General features: G+C 46.6%; 1 long non-coding RNA gene across 2 annotated transcripts in view; it reads right to left on the bottom strand.

Moving 5' to 3' along the window:
- Positions 1 to 204: 204 nt before the first annotated feature.
- Positions 205 to 22,453, bottom strand: part of LOC125161796 (uncharacterized) — a 31,453-nt gene continuing 9,204 nt past the window's right edge. Inside the window, exons 4-6 of one of the 2 annotated variants that reach the window (XR_007150762.1) lie at positions 21,723 to 21,903; positions 521 to 627; positions 250 to 276 (exon numbers count right to left, since the gene is read on the bottom strand). This is a non-coding gene — a long non-coding RNA (uncharacterized LOC125161796). Of the gene's footprint in view, positions 628 to 21,722; positions 21,904 to 22,453 lie in introns of both variants that reach the window. The other variant, XR_007150761.1, reaches the window with a different exon arrangement.

Below are 22,453 nucleotides of genomic sequence, written 5' to 3'. Positions count from 1 at the left end.
GTTGACATAAAGCTTTCAGAGCAAATGATGGGTATGCTGCAAATAAATTATCTAATATAAAGCAGAAACTATTTATTTTTAATTTTTTAACGTTTATTTATTTTTGAGAAAGAGAGACAGCATGAGTGGGGGAGGGACAGAGAGAGAGGGAGACACAGAATCCAAAGCAGGCTCCAGGCTCCGAGCTGTCAGCACAGAGCCCAACGCGGGGCTCGAACTCATGAACTGTGAGATCACGACCTGAGCCGAAGTCGGACGCTTAACCAACTGAGCCACCTGGGCGTCCCAAAGCAGAAACAATTTAGATTGAGTTTCTAGGCATGACAATATGTAACATTTCAAAGTTGGATTTTAGTCAGATCAACATATCACAGTGTGATTAATGGGACCACAGTAGCATTTCCTCTGACTTTCCAAAAAGCTGGACATGCAGACACAAGCCTGTCATTCACCCTCCAGCATTGTGACTCAGGCTGCAGGTGAGAAATACTCCTAGGATCACTCCTGGGGTTTCCATTACCTGTCTCAGCCTGTGATGTCTTCTCTGCAGGGCTTCCCTTTCAGTGAAGAGGGAATAGCATCACACAACTTGAAAACTTGCTTGGCAGCATCCAGTCCACTTGACTCCTTAGAAAGAAAAAAAAAAAAAAAAAACAGACAATAAAAGTCCTCACAAACAGGGCCGTTTGACTTGAGGAATCCCACAAGACTGTTCAGGGATCAGGGCGGCAGACAGGAATGAGAGAAACAGCTATAAAGCAGAGATGGAACAGGGGTTTTATCTGGATTAGTATGTTCAGAGTAGGATGTCAGCAATGATTCTGACGCAGTGTCCTAAGTCAATGGGAAAGAGTGCGGTTATCAACCAGTGGTAACTGGCATAGGCCACATTTGCTATATGTGCTCTAATGTCTTGCTTTCATTTGAGAAAGGTAGGATTAATCAGGAAAACTTATAAATAATGTCATTTATAGGGGGCTAGGAGAGGGGTCATCCTACCACTGAGCAGCACATACTGTAGGAAGGGTGCAAATCCAGCTGAGTGTTGGCCCGTGTCATCGAAGTCACCCATACTTCCCCATTGTCCCATGACCATTTGCAATTTTCTCATCTTCCCTGGTTCTACCATTCTGGTCAGTGTGGTAGATCAGCTCCTGATTCTCTCTTCTAGTGCCCTCTTTGGCTTTTCCAAACTCTGGTGTGCATGCCTCAGCAACTTGGACATAGCCCTTTGGAAGTCCCCCCTGGCAGTGAGCTTCCGGTCCTGTGCTTGGGACTGAGGGTACATGACACAGTCAGTGTCCCTGATCCTGCCGCGGAGCAAATCAAATGCTGGCACTTCTGACTGCCTTTTGTCAGCTGGAGAAGATTATGTTGTTTATTTTTAAGACTTCGGGCAAAAAATCTAGTTAAGAGATGACATGATCGGTGACTTAGGAAAGGATACTTGGGGGCACAATCCCCCACTAACCTTGCTCTGGCTTGAGACACTCCTTAGGCAGGTTTCTTCCCTAAGGCTGTCAGATAAAATACAAGATACCTAGTTAAGGTTTCATTTCAGATAAACTAGGAATAATTTTTTTCAAGTACAATCATGTCCCACATAAGTATCCTATTTCTGAGTCCCCAAGCCAGATCTGCGAACGACACGCAGGTAGGCAGAGCTCAGCAGGCATCAGCTTGCACCCCTCCTCTGCACAGCCCCCAGACCTGATCCCCACCTGGCCAGGATGTGCATGCAAGCAAGCCTCCCAGGTCTCTGTGCTGGAAGCTTCTCCAAGGCTCCTGGGGCAGAATTTCCGCAAGTCTGGACAGGTCTGAAAGTGCTGCCTGGCAGCCAGAGGGTCACCAGTAGCCACCATGTACACAGGCCTGGACATCACCCCAAAGGTGTTGCCAAACAAGATCTGACCTGGGACATCAGAATGAGCAGGACCATGGGGGCTGTCAGGGCCTGAACATGATCACTCACAGTGGCACTGGAGTCTAGAGGGAAGGAGAAAGATTGATCCTTCCTCCTCCCCTAGCTCACTGGCCACTCAGAAGGAACCTTGAGATGGGGTCAGAGCAGGGCCAGGCTGACTGTCCTTGTTCTATAAGTTGCCTGTGACTGAGCCCCAGTGGGCCCTTCTCGGAGGGACAGTCCCTAGCCCTGCCCACTCTTCTCATAGGGACCCGCGTTCGGCCACTGGGCTTCATTATCTGCCTACTTAGCTGCAGACCTCACCTTTACTTCGCCTTACCATGTGTACACTTCACCTGTGCACTTAGTGCATAGATCTTGGTTTCTGATACTGTTCTCCAATGAAAGCAATATGGCTCCTTGGAGGAAAGACTGACTGCAGGATTGGAGCAGGCAATACACAAGATGAACCTGGAACATCTTGTAGTGCCAGAAAGTAAGCAAGTGCTTTAAAAAGAAAGCCACACATGCATAATACAAACCCACATTGATAGGAATATGTCAAAGAGGCTCTGGAGCCAACTCAAAGACTCCCAATGGTCAAAACTGGAACAAATTATTTTGAATAACAAATAATTAAAGTAATATGGGATTCTAACTCAAAGTATGCAAGGACTATTTATGAGTACATACTGATGAAACTAAATGATTGAATAAATAAACAAATGGAGGACGAGACAAATCTCAAATGCAGAAGAGTCCTACGTTTATGCAGACAGTTTACCCTCAAGGAGGTGGAGCATTGGTAAAAACTAAGGGAATCTGCTTAAAGCATGGATTTTATGTAACGTAATATGTCAGTATTGGTTCAGGGATGCTGACAAATGTACCATGCTAATGTAAAATGTCCATAATTGGGGATACTGGGTGCGGGGTGTATGGGAACACTGTACTAACTTTTCAGGTTTCTGTAAAACTATTCTAAAATTAAAAGTTTGTCTTAAAAAAAGACAAAGAGCCTAGCTTTATTGAATTTCTCATTATGAAAACAGATAATGTAGATTCAATCAATGCTTGATATATAATATATATGATACATGATATATGATACATATACAAAAGACAAAAGTAACAATCACCTTAACTCTCAGCCTTCCCTTAATACATTGGTACTTCCTTTTGGACTGTGCTTAATGTCCAGAGAGTTTTATATATTTTACATAAATCAGCTCTTATGTGAATGGCTATTTTTACCATGTGCCTTTCTCCCCCTACAACAGTACATCCGGGATATCATTCCATGCTAACACAGAGCTATATACCATTGTTTTAATTGTTTTAATGGAATCCTATTATGCTATAAGTTACCTAAGCAATGTGTACCATTTAAATTTGTTTTTTTTCCCCTTTGTTTCCTCCTCAGAACACCTAACAGCAACACCACATGCAAACATGCTTGAACTCTTGTCCAATTATTGACATAAGGTAAATTCCTGAGCCTAGAATTGGTGGTTACAAGAGATACACATTTACCATCTTGGCAGAGATCGTCAGATACTCTATAGCAGTACTGTTCCATTTCTTTGCTACCGTCAGCAGTCGATAACGGTGCCTGTTTCCTCATGTCCAGTCTGGGCGTTGTCATTCTTTTTAATATTTGTCAATCTGATAGTTGAAGATAGCGGCTGATATGGATCCTCTCTTGTTGGCCCATCTTTGAAGCTTATGTTCCCACATTCCTGCCCACAAAATTATTGTACCTATTCCGTATTCTAATTTCTGCCTAGCCCTTGGTCCCAATGGTTAAGCCCCTACCATGAGAAACACATCATGGAGGTCAGAATCCTTATATTTCAAATTTTCCTTTCCCTTTCCAGGGCCTAAAGTGTTCTGAAATAGTACAGGACAGCCCAAGAGTGCTTACTGAAATAAATGGCCCTTGGTCAATGTCTCCGTGAAAGAAGAGTGGATTGATAGTCCCTGTATAGTTGGAAATGGAGTGTGTTCAGCAGCTTTGGAAGGCATAACTCAGACCCTTTACTTGGGAAGTGCTCTGAGCCCCTCCAGAAGAAGGGGCAGCCTGAGTGGCCGTGTTTCTGAGGAGGACCCGCCCCTTGGACACAACTGATTGGAGCAGAAGGAAGAACTGATCCAAGCTGAGCCAATTAGATTCTCTCTCAGGCATTCAAAGTAAGAGACACAGAAACCACTGTGGTATTGCTGGCCACTGGAGTTGTAAGATCTTGGAGAATTGGAGCTCTTTTTGGTAGCATGGTAACCCGAAACAATGAGTTATTTCGAAGCAGGAGATGTCAAAAGCCTGCAGGAAGAGCTAAGAGAAGCGAAGGTGAAGAAACACGGGAGGGAGGGACTGAAAGAAATGAGTGGGGGAAAGCCTGATTCTTCCACCAGGTCCTGTGAGTCCTGGCTCTGGTGGGTGTGTCCCTAGAGGTTGCTTTATATCCTTAGGATAAATTCTCCTTTTACTAACTCATCCTTGACCAAGACTATGAAATACTTGCTCAAGCCGACCTCTTTTTGTTAATTTTTCACAGTTCCCAAACAACCTTCTGATGATTAACCAAATTCCCTTGACATCATATTATAGGGACACATACCCTACCCGTAAGTGTGTATTTACCTATTATAAATGTGTGCTTAGCAGGTAGTTATTGAGTAACCATTATGCATCTGAGGCTATGAGGGAGCCCTTGTATCTGACAGAAAAATAGACATAACTCCTCACCCCCAGGAGCCTAAGGTGGGAGATAAAACTAATATATGAAAGAATTACACACCCATTTATCAGGCCAGCATGATAAGAGCTGAGCCAAGAATATTGTTCCTTGAGAAGGCTGCTGAGATCAGAGAGTGACATGCCACAGATATAGGTGGGGGGAGTGCTGGAAAGCACCAGGGGCAGCTGTTGTGTCAGGGACACCCTTAAGTCAGAGAAGACATTGGTTGTAGCTGTCACACATCCACTCCACACAGCAACTTGGGTACCTCCCAGGTGGCTGATGAGCCCTGAGGGCCAGTGTGTGCATGGTGATGTGAGCATGCCTGGGAAGCTGTCCTCTGGAAGCGGGGAAGTGCCATCCTACTAAGCTTGCCACAGGGGGATGGGAACAGGTGGAAGGAGTGGGGTTCCCAGGCTGTGTAGGATGGAGACGGAGAGGAGCTGGTCCACTCCGGGCCCCAGACTCTCCAGGCAAAAAAACCTGTTTCATTTTCTGTAAAAAGGAGGGCATTCTGTTTCCTTCACAGGGTAAGTTTTGTTTTTTGTTTTTGTTTTTTTAAGTTTATTTATTTTGAGAGAGAGAGTGAATAGAGGAGGGGTAGAGAGAGAGAATCTCAAGAAGACTCCACACTGTCAGTGCACAGCCCAGTGCAGGGTTCAAACCCACAAAACCATGAGATCGTGACCTAAGTTGAAACAGAAAGGCAGACGCTTAACCGACTGAACCACCCAGGCGCCCCCACAGGATAAGTTTTAAGAGTTCAACAAAGCAAATGTATGGAATTTACATTGAAACATTTATCTATCTATTTTTTTAAAGATTAAAAAAAAATTTTAAGCAAACCCTACACCCAACGTGGGGCTATGAACTCACAACCCCTAGATCACGAGTCACACACTCCACAGACCGAGCCAGCCAAGCACCCCATGCGTTGCAACTTTTAAAATGCTATTTGAAAGAGAACTGCGGTTATCCTGGTGATTAGAATGCTGGATGTAGTGTTTATTTGATACTGGGCATTTCTTTTAAGGGTAACAGCTGGTTGACCCACTGTAGTTACAGCCTGCCCCCTATTCTGGAATGGCTCCTGACTTGCTGGAGGGGTTTAGGAGCTCGATAATGGCTAATGTGAATGAACACATCACATGGCAGCCAGTTCTCGGGTACATGCAATATCTGTCTCCATCCTCCTTCAGACATGAGCACTACAGTGATTCTACCAAGGCAGAGAAGCTAAATGACTTTCCCAAGGTCACATAGCTAGGAATGGTGGAGCCAAGATTCACCCCAGGCAACCTTATCCCACAGCCCTTGCTCTCGACTTACCCATTGTGCTGCTTTTGGAAACCTGCCTGCTGAGGTACTTCCCTCCCTGATCCATGCCACTCTCATGGTTCACCCTTCCCTCTTCTGCTCTAAGCATCCAGATATGAGAAATTCCTTTTCACTCTTTGAACCGATTTCTCTCTTGCCCCTGGGTCTTCACATGCTATTCCTTTTTCTAAAATACTTTCCTCCCATCCTTCATCACTCGAACAACTAACTTATTGTTAGTCTCAGCTTAGAGCACATTCCCCCTGGGAAAGCACTTCCTGAGTCCTTTGAGTCTGAATTAGCGTCCCCACTCTGTCCTCTTTCAGCACTTCCTCCTCTGTACTGGAATTGCCTTTTGACATCTGTGTCTGCCCATGAACACTGTGTTAGCAGTAAGCGCTGTGTACATTTCCTCCAGGTGTTAATCTTGCACCCTGCTGCATCCTGATGGTTGGCACAATGTCAGGCACGTGGGGCTCCATATGTCCTTGTTGGAGAAGAAATGAATGAATGACTGCTCAATGCTGTGTGGCTGTGTGTACATACATACCTGTCTGAGTTCACGTGTTATGAAGGCACTGAGGCAAGCATGCTGGATGAGATAGAGAAGACAGTTACCAGGAGAAAAGAATGAAGGCGACCCTCCCTCAGCCAATCCCCTGAAATGCACTGTACATGATTTTCCTAGGGCGGGGAGGGAGTGAACAGGAGACTGGCTGGGACCACCCGGAGAAGCCGGGAGCATCCTGGATGCCCCTGTGTGGGAGGGCTCCCTGCCTCTGAAGAGTGGGAGAGAAGCACATTCCAAAGACAATTTGACAAATAGGAGAGAAGGGGCTCTTTCCTTTGCATTGTTTTCTGTTTGGGTGTGTGTTACAGCTCTGTGTTTAAAAAGCTTGTCTAATCGAGCAAGTGGGGGGAAACTCATGGCCTGATTCAGTCCCAGGCCACATCAAACAAAGCAAGAGCTTCAGCACAAGGGAGGTTTTTGACTTTCCTGGCAGGGACAGCAGCATGGGGATTATAAAGGATTTTGGTCAAGGGAGAATCATAATGAACATCCTGTTCTAGGAGTCCCGAGGCCCTGGATAGATTAGAGGAGAAGCAACAAATGCCTCGCCCAAGGTCATAACTCTCTCTCTCTGGTTGAATGTCAGCAGGTTCCCACATCGATTTACTGCTCAGGGCAGGTTACTGGAAGGGCAAAGTCTCACTCCGGCCTGCTGGCCCCCAATCCAGAGCTCCTACCACCCCAGCTAATAGGATCCTCCAACTCTGACGCATCTTCAGAAAATCATGTTTCACCTTGGGCCGGAGAGGTGCTCTGTCTGACCCTTATGTCACAGGCTCTTCCGACCCAAGGTCTGAACAAGCCCTGCTCCTCAGCAAGAGAGCATCATAGGACATTGACATAAAAGCTGCCCATCATGACGTTTGGAGTTCACTAAGCAGAACCTGGGATCCACTCTCAAAATCATTTTAAGAACTTAATTCGATGGGCCTCATAATCCATTTTCAGAAATTATTTTTCATAAATGATTAAATGATGATACAAAATGAAAACGTTGCCACTTGGCTGCTGACTACATGCTACCAACTACCTTTTCAGCTCTAAGGTCACCAGTGTCCCCATTAACATTTAGGACACAGAGCGCCTGGGTGGCTCAGACAGTTAAGCATCCGACTTTGGCTCAGGTCATGATCTCGCAGTTTGTGAGTTCAAACCCTATATTGGGCACTGTGCTGACAGCTCAGAGCCTGGAGCCTGCTTCGGATTCTGTGTCTCCCTCTCTCTCTGCCCCTCCCCAGTTTGCACTCTGTCTCTCTCTCTCAAAAATAAATACACATTAAAAAATACAAAAATAACATTTAGGACATGGATCTCCTAAGTTTTCTCTGGGAACACTTGAGGAAATAGCCTGATTTTTTAAGAAATATCTTATATTGAGGTATAATTTACATACAGCAAAATGCTCAGGTCTAACCTATAGAATTTGATGGGTTTTAACAAATATATACACAGAACTACCACACCGATGAAGATATAAAACATTTCTATCACTTAGAAAGTTCCTTTTTGCCCTTTCCCAATAAATTCCAACTGTTCTGACTTCTATCATTGACTGTTTTTCTCTTTTCTGGAGTGTCTTTGAAGGCTCAATGTTTGTGTCCCTCCAAAATTCATATGTTAAAATTTTAACCCAAATGTCAGGGTATTAGGAGACGGGGCCTTTGGGAAATGATTGGGTCAGGAGGGCATAGGCTTCATGAGTGGGATCAGCGTCCCTATAAAATGAATCCTAGAGGAATCCACACTCTTTCCACTATGTAAGGATGCAGCGAGAAGATGACCGTCTCTGAATCAGATAAAGGCTCTCACCAGTCACCAAACCTGCTGGTGCTTTGGTCTTAGACTTCCCAGCCTCCAGAGCTGGGAGAAAGAAATTTCTGTTGTCTGTAAGTCACGCAGTCTGTAGTATTCTGCTATAGTAGCCCGAACCAAAACAGTATCATAATAAAGGAATCACACGGTAGATAGTCTTTTGTGCCTGGTTTCCTTCATGCGGCATAATATCTCTGAGATTCATCTGTCGTCACATATTTTGGCTGTCCTGCCTTTCTATTGCAACAGAGTTTTCCCTTGTATGTATATTCCACAGTGTGTTTGTCCATTCATCTGTTGATGGACATTTGGGTTCTCCCAGTTTTTTCCTGTTAAGAATAAAGCTGCTCTGAATATTGATGTACAAGTCTTTGTGTAGGGCAGGTAGAAGTTTCATTTGTCTGGAGTAAAAATACCCAGGACTGGAATTCCTGGGTTATAAGATAGGTGTATGTTTAACTTTATGAGGAACTTGTGGCTTGTTTTCTATGTCACCTTCTTGAAAGGATGTTTAGAAATCAGCCTGCAAAGACTACACTAAAACAACCTCCATAGGGAGAAGGTGGTGACAGAGAGGCGGCAGGTCTCATTGAAGAAAGCCATGCTAACCAGCTCCTGAATTAACCAGCTTCTGCATAGTTTTCATAATTGCTGCTAACTTTGGGCTGTACCCAAGGAAATGCTTATTCACATTACTAATGGAAGCAGACTAAGCAGAATGGCAATACTGAAATACCCAGAAGGTTATTTACACCAGAATGTTGACCAAACCTTTCAGAAATTTGCTTTAAGCTCCATCCATTATAATTTAGCAGAGTAATTTATTGAGAATGTAAACTATGGAAAGGTCACCTTTGAAAAGCTAATCTGAGTTCTGAACATTCACTGTTGGAGACTCTGTCTCACCCCAGGAAAGATAAACAGGCCTTTCTGTGAATTGAGGGCCTGGCTATATGGGTCTTTGCTGTCTGCTAGATAGTATCATCAGGCCATATTGTACAGGAAAGCAGTGTGAGAAAGCTGTGTTTGGGAGACTGAACAGGAGAAAGGGTCTGAACTTGGCTGGGCCCCTGGGAACAGGAGCAAAGGGGTCTGACCCCAGCCTGTTGCACATGAAGGAGATCTGAACCCCTTGGAAGGCTTGCTTCTCTTGGCAGGACCTCAGAGGAAACAGTGGCAGGATAGCTGGGAAGCCAGGAACTAGGAATTGTGGCCTAGAAAGCTTATGTGACAGGCTGGACTAGCACAGTCCCCCACCTGGAACATGGGACCCTCAGAAGCAGGAAGCTAGAGCAGAAGCTGGCCACTTACAAGCAAAGCAGCATTGGTAGGCTCCTAGAAGACCAAAACCACCCATACTGCACTCCTAGGCACATTTGTCGTCCCCTGTCCTAGGATGTGTCACTGTTCACCAGTCTTCAGATTCTTCCCATAGAATTCTACACTCACACCCTTTGCCATGTGACTTTGTAGCCTTGCCCATTAGCCTGAGCATCATACGTCTCACCACTGATGTTGACATGGCCACATGACTTGCTTTGGTCAGTGGAGTGTGGCAGGAGTGACTTAAGAGGCTCAAGAGGCATCATGTGGTGTCTCTGTTCAACTTCCTAAGCTCCAGCCATTTGATGTGAAAAGAACATGCCCTAGTACTACTGGTCCAAAGAAAATATGGAGCCAGGTTGATGTGAATTCTGTGGTACGTGAAGTATATCTTAATAAATCGTTTAGAAAATCATTCGCCTGTTCATTGTTTCTACAATAGTGAGGCAAGTACTAGTATTTCCCCCTACATCGCAGGCATGAAAATAAGGCTCAGAGAGCTTCGGTGGCCCCCCCAGTTCATTCACCACATAAATGTTCGAGACAAGACTGGGACCCAGGTCCCAACACCAGCACCCACTGGGTCCACATGGTCCTTCCAGTGTGTTTGCCGCCCCACCTTAGGGCCACGGGGAAACTGGGCTCGAGGACTATTTAGACAACACTCAGTTAAGGGTCATGCTTGTTTTCAGCTCTTCTTTCTAGCACCTTCTCTTCTGGCACCCAATCTTCTCCCTCCACTCACCCTCCCTCATCTGCCCACGATGCTGGTGGTTCAGGGATTTAACACAATTGCAAGTAGGTTTTACCACGTTTCCAGGTGCCCTAACTCTCAAATGCTCCTGCCCTCCCCCCACTGACTTTAAGTGGCTGGAGGTGTGGGCATCTTCCTTTTGGGCTCCATCATCGGGGGGACTTTCAACTGACAGGCACACACATCTATGGGATGTCTCCCATGAACCAGCGATTTTGATGAGTTCTTAAATGCATTCTTAATCTTCCAGCAACCCACAGAATATCTGCACTGATGAGGTCATTTTACAGATCATGAGACTGAAGCTTGGAGAGGTTAGGGAACCCACCCAACTTCTGGCAGACAGTGAGTGACCATGCCAGGGTTCCATCCCAGCTCTCCTACTCCAAGTCCAGTACTCTTTTTTTACATTTATGTACATGTATTTGTCCCCTAGTATTCCCCATGGGATCTACCACAGGCCTGGAGCAAAGGAGGAGTCCAAGAAGGGAATGAAAAAGAAATCAATGAAAACCAACCTTTGCCAGCTGGCCCAAAGGCCTTTTTTCCTTAAGAAAAATGTATGAATCAGCCCTCACCCCCAGCATATCTGTGTGCGACAGAAAGACCCATTCTGGGGTTTTCATTTGCAAGAGGAAAAGAGTACCAATGGCCCTGAATTGGCATAGTTTGGGCATAAAATGGGCAGACAGGGCATGCAGGGGTGGGGGGTAGAAAATCTGAAGAGGTGTGGCTTCATCTTCTTGGAGGCAACAAGAGCTGCCTAAACATCTGCTGAGGAGATGGAGGGCAGGCATCCTGAGAGAGGAATCCCTTGGGGGTTCCTGAAGTAGATTGAGTGTTAAGGAAACTCACAGACTCCAGAAGGAAAGAGAATTCTGGAAAGGCTGGCAAGATGTAGAAACTTCCTTGCAAAATTAACATCACATAATGTCATGTACAATACTTTCCCCCCTTTTAAAATGGATTGTAGGCGGCTGGGTACTGGGCCCTCTGCCGGCACCGTGGTCACTGCTGGCCCCAGTGCCACCAGGGCCACAGGCACTGGATGCCCTGTCAGCCCCACCAGAAGGAATTCCAACTACATTGTTCAGTCTGGATTGAAAAGTCTCAGGTGAGGATCCGATTGGCTGTCTTCAGTTCACATGTCCCTGCTCCTGCTGCCAGAGGTCAAGGGGAGCTTTTCACCTTCTCAGCATCCAGAGTGGGACCCTCTTGCAAAAGCAGACTCCTCAAGATCAGGAAGCAGGCTCAGATGCTATACAATTATGACAAAAATATGTCTACTATAATTGAGACAATGATACCTGCTTCTCAGGGTTGCTCGGAGCATTGAATAAGATCATTCGATTATTCTGCCATCATATATTGAGTTATCTGTAATATTCCCAGCACTGTGGTAGGTGTTGGGTAGTGTCTCTAAGTCCTGACACATACTAAGAATTCGATAAGTGATAACTATGTTAAGAAGCTATGATCGGAGCAGAGGGGGAGGGGGTATTACTTGGGAGGGTTTCTCAGCTAAGCTCTTAACTGAGCTCTGATCTCTGAGCTTCCTGAAAGCCAAGAGGAATAGTTCTAATAACAATAACCATAAAGAGCTGATTTACTGGATAGTTTCCATGTACCAGGAACTGTGCTAAACATCCCACATGTAGTATCTCACACTTAATCCTCCCAACAACTCTATAAAGGAGGCATTATTATTATTCTGATTTTACAGATTATGAAAAAAGGTTCAGCATGGTTAAGTAACTTGGCCAAGATCGATCAGTTAGTTAATGGCAGCACTGGGATTTGATCATATCCTTTTGACCCCAGAGCCCAAACTATCAATCGCTGCTCCACAATCCTCTCCAGCACCAAACGTCTGGAACAAACTACTGAGGGGCTGCCAGTTTCCACGGCCACCGGCCAAGCCTTTGCAAAAGCTCCCAAATTCAGTTTGTTAAAAATTCCCATGTTTTTCACATTTTTGTTCGCTGGGCTGGTTTGCATTTGATGCAACTGATTTAAAATGTGCCTTTGTTATCCTCGCCTGGGAATCGGGGCAGAAGTAAATGAGAAGTGAGGATGGGCGGGGGGGGGGGGGGGGGGGAGGGCGGGGGAGCAAAACCATTCACCCAGTCGTGGTAGATTTGCTGTGGCAGAGACCTGGCAGGAGATGGGACTTTCTTTCTTTCTTCCTTTTAAGTTTATCTATTCTGGAGGGGGCGGGGGGAGGAGGAGAAAGAGAGAATCCCAAGCAGGCTCTGCTCTGTCAGCATGAAGCCTGACACAGGGCTGGAACCCACAAACTGTAAGAGCATGACCTGAGCTAAGTCAAGAGTCAGACACTTAACCAACTGAGCCACCCAGGCGCTCCAGAAGATGGGTCTTTCATCATTAGTTTTCCATTAGTTCTTGGAACAAGACCCTCCCTGGCACAACGCTGAGGAAGACAAGGGTGATTTATGTTCAAAAATGTTGAGACTGGAAGGGATCTTAGAATCGCCTAGCCCGGCTGTTTGCAAACACTTTTAAAGTGGTGGAATCATACTTTAAAGGAAGTCTTCACAAAAGCCCAATTTCTAAAAATAGATCAAATAGGAACTGTTCTGGCCAAAGTGAAGCTGGGGCCCCAGAGCAGTTCGAGAATCACCAAGTCCAACCCCGGTGACGCAGGAGGGGAAGTAGCCCTGAAAGCGACTTGTCCAAGGTCACACAGCCTTTTAGTGGCAGAGCCAACTCCCAGCTCCAGCCCCCAGCCCTAAAGCGAGAGCGTGGCTCCTTGGCTCTTTCCAGCTCAACACCTCATACTCTTGGGACTCCTCCTTCAGCCTCATGCATGGTAAAACAGAGGTACTATTTCACTCAAAATTCCAGAAGACACTGTGGGCACAAGCGGATACATCTCTGAGCCCCTCTCGCAGAGTGAAACCGAGCAGGGAGAGATGTCCCCGCCCGCGTAGCACCGGTGTTATGGCAGCTGCGCTTCAATAGGACACAGTAGAATTATTGGTGATGTCCAGGGGGAGGTAGGGTGGCCTGAGGATGTGCATCCAGTGGAAACAGCAGTGATGTCTGCGTGGTAGGGGTCTCAAGAGGCATCTCAACGTGGCCATCTGAGGAGAGTTCGAAGAACGATGCTGTGGGCAGTGCCAGGGGAAGGCCACGAGGGGTGGTGAAGCATCACAGGGCAAGCAGCTGCAGGAAGCCCATCCTCCTTCCCCTCAGGGGACTCTTGTGGGAGTGGTCACAATATGGGTCACCTGGTAAGAGCTGTAGCCTTTCTTAGGGCAATCAGCCAACTCAGGACAGGGAGGGAGCAGGGAATAAATACTGACCTCCCTCTCCTCCCACCCCTGCCTCCAGTGCCTTCCACTGGCTGAACCCGACCAGAAGTCAGGACAAAATAGGCCGGATGATACAATTCATGAAGGTCAGTGCTGCAGGACACCGAGCATGGCTGAGGAGGGTGGGGAGAGAATCTGGACAGACAAGCAGAATATATCTCAAATGGTAGTACCCTATGGAAGCAGCAGTGTCCAGGAGACCTCAGAAAGAGATGACTGTCTTTGTTCATGAGCAAACCTTAGCCACCCGGGGAACTCCCAGAAATTCTCATGGACACAGGCACTTTGCAGGGGTGGATGTGGGGAAGAAACTGAGAAGTAAGGTCACGAATACAACCTCATTTGTACCTATGAGGCCTGGGGAAACTTGCAGACTTCATCACTCTGGGGTTGGCAGTGGAGGAAGAAGTCCCTGGTTATAAGGGCAGGTGAAGTCCAGAAAGCTTCACTTTGCCCTCTCTGTGATCTCTTCATCTCCAGCACTCCTGCTACCATGGCAGCCCCAGGGGAGTGGGGCTTCCTCGCGCCTTTTGTATCTGCAATACAGCAACGCAGTTCTGATACTAACTACCCTGGGTTAGCGCAGACTCCTCAGCTTAAGGACACAGTCTCCGACAAGACTGTCCTCACTTCGCATGCCAGACACAAGTTCGGGGGTCTCCGGGCCACCTAGGCTTCTGACCAACTGGCTATAGACTTGGGAGTTCCCACTACCCCCTTGGCATGTTTACTAGCATGAGGTACAGAATTCAGAGAAGTGCTATAGTTAGAATTTCGGTTTTCTTATAAAGGTTCCAGATCAGGACTAGCCGAGTGAAGAGGCCCATAGGGCCTGGGACCCTGGGAGGGTCCCGGACTCAGGACAGGGAGGTGGCTGTACCGGGCCAGGTGGGTGGACAACTATCTCCATATGCACCAACATCCGTTAGCCCACTAACACAGTTGCAGTGATGTTTCCTAAGAAAGGATGTTATGAGAAAATAATAGCATTAACATTTTGGAAGCAGGAAGGCAAGCAGATGAGGAATAACTGACCAGGCAGACTTTTGAGCCCAACCCTAAGCCTGACTTGGAGAAAGCTAGAATGAATGTTTCATACCACAGGTTCCTCAAAGGGAGGAAGCTGGAGCCCCAGGAGCTTAGGACCAGCAGTCAGGGGCTGGGTTTAAGTGCAGAGAACTAGGAGAAGCAGGGTTTGAGGGGTAAATGTAAATATGTGCATACATAAACATATGTAAACTACTTTGAACACACAGCAAGCAGTGCTTGTGCTTGGTAAGCAATCTATGAGTATCTGCAGTTATTGGCGCTTTCTGGGTCCCTTGAGGCCTGCTCTGACTCCATTCTGCTGGGCGCCTGCCCCTCTTGCCCCAGCAGAAGTCTGCAGCTTTAGTCTCATGAAAGGGTCACAGAGTGGGTTTCTGGACTGGGGGGCTCCATAACAGTGGAGTGTGGGATGCAGAATGGAAAACAAAAGATCAGGGGCGCCTGGGTGGCGCAGTGGGTTAAGCGTCTGACTTCAGCCAGGTCACGATCTCGCGGTCCATGAGTTCGAGCCCCGCTTCAGGCTCTGGGCTGATGGCTCAGAGCCTGGAGCCTGTTTCCGATTCTGTGTCTCCCTCTCTCTCTGCCCCTCCCCCGTTCATGCTCTGTCTCTCTCTGTCCCAAAAATAAATAAACGTTGAAAAAAAAATTAAAAAAAAAAAAGAAAGAAAACAGAAGGATCAAGGACTGATGCCATTGATTTTTATCTTTTTAATTTTTTTAAAGGCTTCTTTAAAACTTTTAAAGTTTATTTATTTTTGAGAGACAGTACACACACTAGCAGGAAAGAGCGGGGGGGCGGGAGGGTGAGAGAGAATCCCAAGCAGGCTCCATGTGGATGTGGATGCTTAACTGACTGAACCACCCAGGTGCCCAGATGCCATTAATTTTTTAAACTTAAGGACTCCTAGCACCTTTTGCCACCTGGGGCTTAAACACACTAGCAGCCTGACCCCACCCTCCAGGCAAGAGCCTGGAAGATTCCTCTCTGGGGAGTCTGAGTAGCCCAAGAGGAAAAATCTAAAGACATGGCCAGCAGCTTGAGGGTCCCTTGGTAAACAGCCTGCCCAGAACCCCTACCATATGAGCACACGCTTGCTTGGCTAATGAGGAAGTGCCACTGAGATGGGCTGTTAGGGGCGGTGCCTGTGAAGAGTAAATTAAAGAACTCTGGGTGGAAGGAATGGTGTAACAAATGTGCAGAGACAGGCTATGGAGAGGTTTTGAAGAGTGGTGTGAGTAGGGCACGGGGCCAGGGAGTAGGGCAGGAAGAGATAAGGGAAAAATAGAGGAGGCTCAGAAAGGCTGTCTGGGCCCAACAGGTGTTTGAGAAAGGCACTGAGGAGAATGGGAACGACGGAGCTAACCAAGGTCAGCTGTAGGGGATGGAAGTTAATTTGGTAGATAATGAGGAGTCTGAGGAGAGTCTGGAAATGGGAGAGTGACGTCTAGAACTGAGTTAGACTGAAGGAAGAATTCATTCAGGAGCCAGACACTGTGAGAGGTGATGGAAGGTCGCACCAAGACCAATTGGGAAACTCTCAGATGAACCCGTGTCCGTATGCACTGGAGGAGGAGGAGATGGAGGGTTAGAAAACGGAAATTGCTAGAAAAGGGGTGGAGCCCTTTGGATGGGAAACAAGAACTCTGATGGAACGCAGGAGGAAGAGTTGAGCAAGAGAGAAAGAAAGCAGCCACCAACCTATCCGGATGAAAACAAACACCTTAAACAGGACAGGGGCCTTCAAACGTCAGGAAACTTTTTGGCAGGTTTCTCCTCCTTAAGCAGCATAACATGGGAATTTGGCAAAGATTTCTTTCCCTTTCCCAATGCTGTGGTGTTTTCAGCTGAAAACAGTCTCATGGACGCATCAACTGGGTACCAAGCGACTGACAAATGAAGGAAGTTTGGGAAGTTGGTTTTCCCAGCAAGTGTTTGTCTTTGGAAATTCTTTTCCCTTCAGCCTTCTGCACAAAGACTTCCCTGACACAGATGACAATGTCCAACCTCTCATGAGGGGAGTTGGTGATGCCAGTAAAGTATCTGGTAAAGGAAGCAGGACATCCTGCTCAGAGGATGCTCTTCTCTTGCATGCCTGTGAACTTGGGATTTATTCCCTACTCTTTTCTCTGAATGTAGGCATGCAGCATCTTGGTTACAAGTGCAAATAGTTGTCTGGAAAGAGAAGCTAAAAGTTCATTACTAACCATTCATACTTTGGTTCACTTAGCAGGGCCCCAAGGAAGGAACAGGTTAATAATAATAAATAATAATAAATGCTAATCGCACTTCAGAATCCGTTGAAGACCTTCTTACCCATTATCTTAATCCTCCAAGTAACACTTGAGGGCCTTACAGGATTATTATATCTCTCTTACAGAGAGGTGAAGGGACTTGCCCAAGAATACATGGGTGCTTGTTGTTGGCAGAAGTGAAAGTTGCACTCAGGGCTCCCAATGTCCAGTTTGGGGCCCCTTCCTGGGTGTGCATGGTGGGGTGGGGGCTGTGACAGCCCAGGTGTGGGCAGTATGCCAGGGTAATGTGCAGAGGGGAGGGTATCCAGATGGCCTGAGAGAACAAGAACCAGGAAGCTCCTTTGGGTATACAACCACTGGCTAGGGTTGAAGCCATAATCAGGATCCCCTAACTTCTACCCATTGTCAAGGCCTCTTCCCTCAGCTCTGTGTGAGACAGAATAAAGAGGAGAAGAGAATAGTGTGCAGCAAACACCAGGCTGATGGGTAGTACCCATCAATCCCAAACCCAGCCCTCCATCCTGATTCTTTGCTCCCCTGGAGAACCAGCTCTATGATCAGTACAACCTCCAGATTTCCCTGCAAGAGGGAAGATCGCTGTGTAAGAGCTTGGCCCCTTTGAGGAAGTCTGTCCTGACAACATGTGCCAACCCTAGCTCATGGTTCAAGGTCGCTGAGGTGCTCAAAGCTGGGAGTTGACTCACTTATCGGTGAGCCCATGGTCAGTGGTAAACATGGAGGCCCTTCTTGGTATAGGAGCTGGATGCTCTCCACAATAGACCTGCCTTGCAAGCTCAGGCCCTGGGCAGATGCTCATAGGAACTATGTCTGAAAGAAACAAGGACGTGGCCATAACTCTGGATTTGAACTCCTAGATCCAAGATAAGCTGCCTCTTGAAGCCAAAGCTACCCTCCCTAAAGCCTCCATGGGAGATCCACACAGAGAGGAAAGACCCAGGAGAAGGGACAATTTATAATTAATAGGGGCTTTAACCTGACCTCGGGCGTGGACATCAGCAAGACCTCCTTTACATTCAAGGCCAAAGTGCTCTTTGGAGCTGGGCCCCTTTGGGGATTCAAAGAGCACTCTGAGGGCCCCCTTCCATTCTCTCTCATGCACACAGCGTATGCATACCCACTCAGCAGGATATAGGCCCAATGCCTCTTACCTAAGGACATTTGCTGGAGAACCATGACCCATAATGAAACTGGATGGCCACTTCTTCATCCCTTTCCAGCATGCCTCAGAGGGGAAGAATAAGAGACTGCGAAGAGCCACCCCTGACCCCACCCTCAACTCAGACCACATCTCCAGCATATCATTTGAAAATAAATAACCATTAAAAATTAGTGAGACAGGAATTCATCTGTGACCCACTGGAACATCTTTCATGCTTTAATGTTCTTGATGGCCTAGTGAATGCAATTTAATTCAACACAGCACTGTGAGGGGCTGCTCCGAGTCAGGCTCAGGGGTGGGTGCTGATGATACAAAGGGGTTCCACATGATCATTCAGAGAAGTGGTCACAGTGTAGTCAAAGAAACACACACACAACTTGTGACCACTTGGGCCAGTGCTAAGGTAGAGCTAGGGGAGAGTGGGGGAAGCATGATCATTTCTGGACAGAGGGGAAAAGTTTACACAGCAGGCTCATAGAGGAAGAGATGTGTGGGTCAGGCCTTTGGGCCTCTCCTCGGAAGGATTCATGACTAAAGGAGAGAAGTGAAATGCAGGTGTGTTTGAATAAAGATGCGAGCTCTGGGAGGGCTGATACATGGCATATGTCAGGAAATAAGCCAGCTGTGATCCAGTTAGATCCGGGGCCCATTTAAAAAAAAAAAAAAAAAAAAAAAAAAAAAGGATTAGGACAGGGAAGGGAAGAGAGAGAGGCTTAGAAAGAGGACTTACTCACAATATTGAACACTTGGACACTGTTAGACCTGACTAGTTTCTTCCCTAGGAGTAGCATCCACGGTGAGAAATGCATTGAACCAGGGAGACCATTCCTAGCTCTGGCATTCACAGTAGGGGGGACCTTGATAAGTGAGTCCCTTCCTGGGTCTCAGCTAATACCTGTATAGAACAGGAGTGGATGCTTGCCATTGGTGGTATTTGACACCACATCCCTCCTAGCAGGAAACATCATGGCCCCACGATGCGGGGGGAGGGGAGGGAGTTGAAGGAGGCTTAGTAAGGGATCGTTTATAAAGGGATAGGCACAAGGAAAGGAACCAAGGATTGGTAAAATGCCAGGGATTTGAAACATCTGGAGAGGCAAGGAAATAAAACTATTGGCTGTGAGAGAGGGCTGCCTGACCAGACCTGTAGCCTTCGATAGAGAATGGAGCCAACTGCCAGCTGGGATAGGGAGAAATACCCTGTCCTCTAGCCACCCTCCAGTGCCTCTCAGCCAGACACACGCAAAGGCAGAGGGCAAGAGAGCCGGCTGAGGCAGTGTGTGGAGGTCAGCTTCCCACACAGAGCAGGGCTGGGAAAGGAGCAGGAGGAGGCAATAGAGAATATCTCACATGGGCAGCCAAGTGACCAATTTATTTGAAGAGTTATATGCATATTTTAATGCGTAACAAAAGCAAGGTAGCCACACATCAAAGCTATGAGTTCACAGCTGTCATTTTTTTAGGGTAAGGCTAAAGCGGACCTTTAAAAGTTACAAGTTAGACAGTTGAAAGAAAAATATTAAGTGGTAGTACGGGTGATACAGGAATATGGCAAAAATCACAAAGATGGCATTCATGAAACTGAACTTCAGGAAATTCTGATTCTCACCACTCTGGGATCATGACCTGAGATGAAATCATGGGTCAGATGCTCAACCAACTGAGCCACCCAGGCACCCCTCCATCAAGGGGATTTTAAAAACTGTGATACTTCCATACTATGCAGCAATGAAAATGAACACATCTAAGCCTCATGCAGCAAGATAGATGAAGTTCCCAAACCCAACGTGAGTGAAGGAAACCAGATACAAAGAATCCGTACTGTAGATTTCTTTTATGTAAAGTTCCAAGACTAGCTAAACAAATCTAAGGGGTGGAGGTCAGATGAGTGGCTACCATCACAGAAGGAAGGTGAGGGTAGTGACCAGAAGGAACCACAAGGCAGGCTTCGGGAAGGTCAGCAATGTTCCATTTCTTGACCCGTTTTTGACATGGTATGTTCATTTAGAGATAATTCATTGAGTTTTGCATTTATGATTTTGGAACTTTTGCTAGGTCTCTTATACTTTAGTAAAAAAAATATTATTTTGGGGCGCCTGGGTGGCGCAGTCGGTTAAGCGTCCGACTTCAGCTCAGGTCACGATCTCGCGGTCCGTGAGTTCGAGTCCCGCGTCAGGCTCTGGGCTGATGGCTCGGAGCCTGGAGCCTGCTTCCGATTCTGTGTCTCCTTCTCTCTCTGCCCCTCCTCCCTTCATGCTCTGTGTCTCTCTGTCTCAAAAATAAATAAACGTTAAAAAAAAATTAAAAGAAAAAAAATATTATTTTAAGTGTATATAAAAGGGAAAAGCTATGATTTTTCCTTGTTGACTCTAGGGAAATGGTCATAAAGGATGCGTGTCACTTTGGGATAAGCAGAGGTGACACGTTTCTTTTTTTTTTTTTTATTTTTTTTTTCAACGTTTATTTATTTTTGGGACAGAGAGAGACAGAGCATGAACGGGGGGAGGGGCAGAGAGAGAGGGAGACACAGAATCGGAAACAGGCTCCAGGCTCTGAGCCATCAGCCCAGAGCCTGACGCGGGGCTCGAACTCACGGACCGCGAGATCGTGACCTGGCTGAAGTCGGACGCTTAACCGCCTGCGCCACCCAGGCGCCCCGAGGTGACACGTTTCTAATGATCAAAGGCTTGGTCACTTCTCCCATTTCCACCAACTCCCTTCTCCTACCTCCCTCAACTTCCTTCCATTCTTGGTAGAGCTCCTGCCATCGATAAACATTTCACAGATGCCCATTGGACTGGCAATAATAGAGCCCTATTTTCTAAATCTGATTTGTCTGGTTGACCAGATGATTGACATTAGCCACTGTTGGAATTTCCCTCCTCCTTCCAGGTGATAGTAGAAGAACTCTAGACCTTATATGGTATAGGAAAATAGGTCAAGGGCCTCCTCCTCTGCCCATGTTGGTGCTGTTGTTACCATTTAGCTTTATGTCTGGTTCTAGACTCCAAGGCTCCAGGGCTCACAGAGATGCCCTCATCACATACAGGCCAGCCATGGGCTTGACCACAGGACCTCTAGTTTCCTGCCCAGCTGTGGCATTTAGTGGTCAGTACAAGACCATCTTCAGGCATTTCTTTAGAAGGTTCTTTACCTCCTAGGGCATTTTAGGGGACCTGGGTAAAGGTCCCAGCTTCTCTAGGAGGCCATCCACTCCAGGTTGGGCAAGGGAAACACAAATCCCTAGGGTACAGCAATCCTGAGGGGGTGCAGGGAGGAACGATACTTCTGATTCTTTTGAGAATGAGATTTGGGGGAGCGGGAAGAAGGACGCTAATTTCTTACCACGTTGTTTACCCTACCCTCTGAAAGCCAGGCCATGTGCTCTATCTTGTGGTATGTTCAGAGAAGATAAGGTCCCACGTGTAAAAACTTCACAGCCTCATTGGTAATATGAGCGCATCCCTGAGTAAAGAAACAAAACCAAACCTGACAGGACAGGATAACTTTTGAAGAGGCGGCAGAGCTGGGACCAACTTCTTAAGTTGACCTTGCACATGCTTCGGTTTTAGTGTTTCCACATCATCACTTTTATCAGTCCAGATGTCACAAACCCTCAGGCCCTCCATGTGGAAGTTTTGTGTCACCATACATTTTGTGATGCAATTTTCTAAAGAAAAAAAAAAAACGAATTTGTAGCTAAATTTTAAAAACTTAGAAATACAAAACTAACCCAACCCCCAGATTTCTAGCTGCTCTGGAAGACTCTAACGATCTAGCAACACAGGCTGCTCGATTTCCACATGGCAGCAGTGGGAAAGAGCGGAGCAGTGACTGTCCCCTTTAGATGGGACTTTCCAGCTGCATAGTCCCCATAGATGTCTTATGTCTCACACCCAGCCTCCCTCACACATCTGTCTCACCTGCTTGGTCCTGCCCCCAGGCATCCCATCTTATCCTTTTTTTAATTACAAAAAAAAAAAAAAAAAAAAAAAAACAAAACAAAAAAACCCTTCATATCTTCCTTCTGCTAGAAGAATAAAGTCCAAACACTTTTGGCTGGCAAATCTTACAAACTCTGGTCCCAATCTAATCTCCCATTGCTCCTCTACACACATTTTTCTCCCAATCGTAGGGTACACATGAATGATTCTCATGGTTTTATGCATTCAGGTGGTTGTTTTCTCAGAATCAAGTTTCACTTTTAACTCTTTCACTCG

The sequence above is a fragment of the Prionailurus viverrinus genome, chromosome A3 (assembly GCF_022837055.1).
Source record: "Prionailurus viverrinus isolate Anna chromosome A3, UM_Priviv_1.0, whole genome shotgun sequence".
NCBI lineage: Eukaryota > Metazoa > Chordata > Mammalia > Carnivora > Felidae > Prionailurus > Prionailurus viverrinus.
The sequence above is the reverse complement of the archived record's forward strand: the minus strand, read 5'-3'. Positions and strand labels throughout refer to the sequence as shown.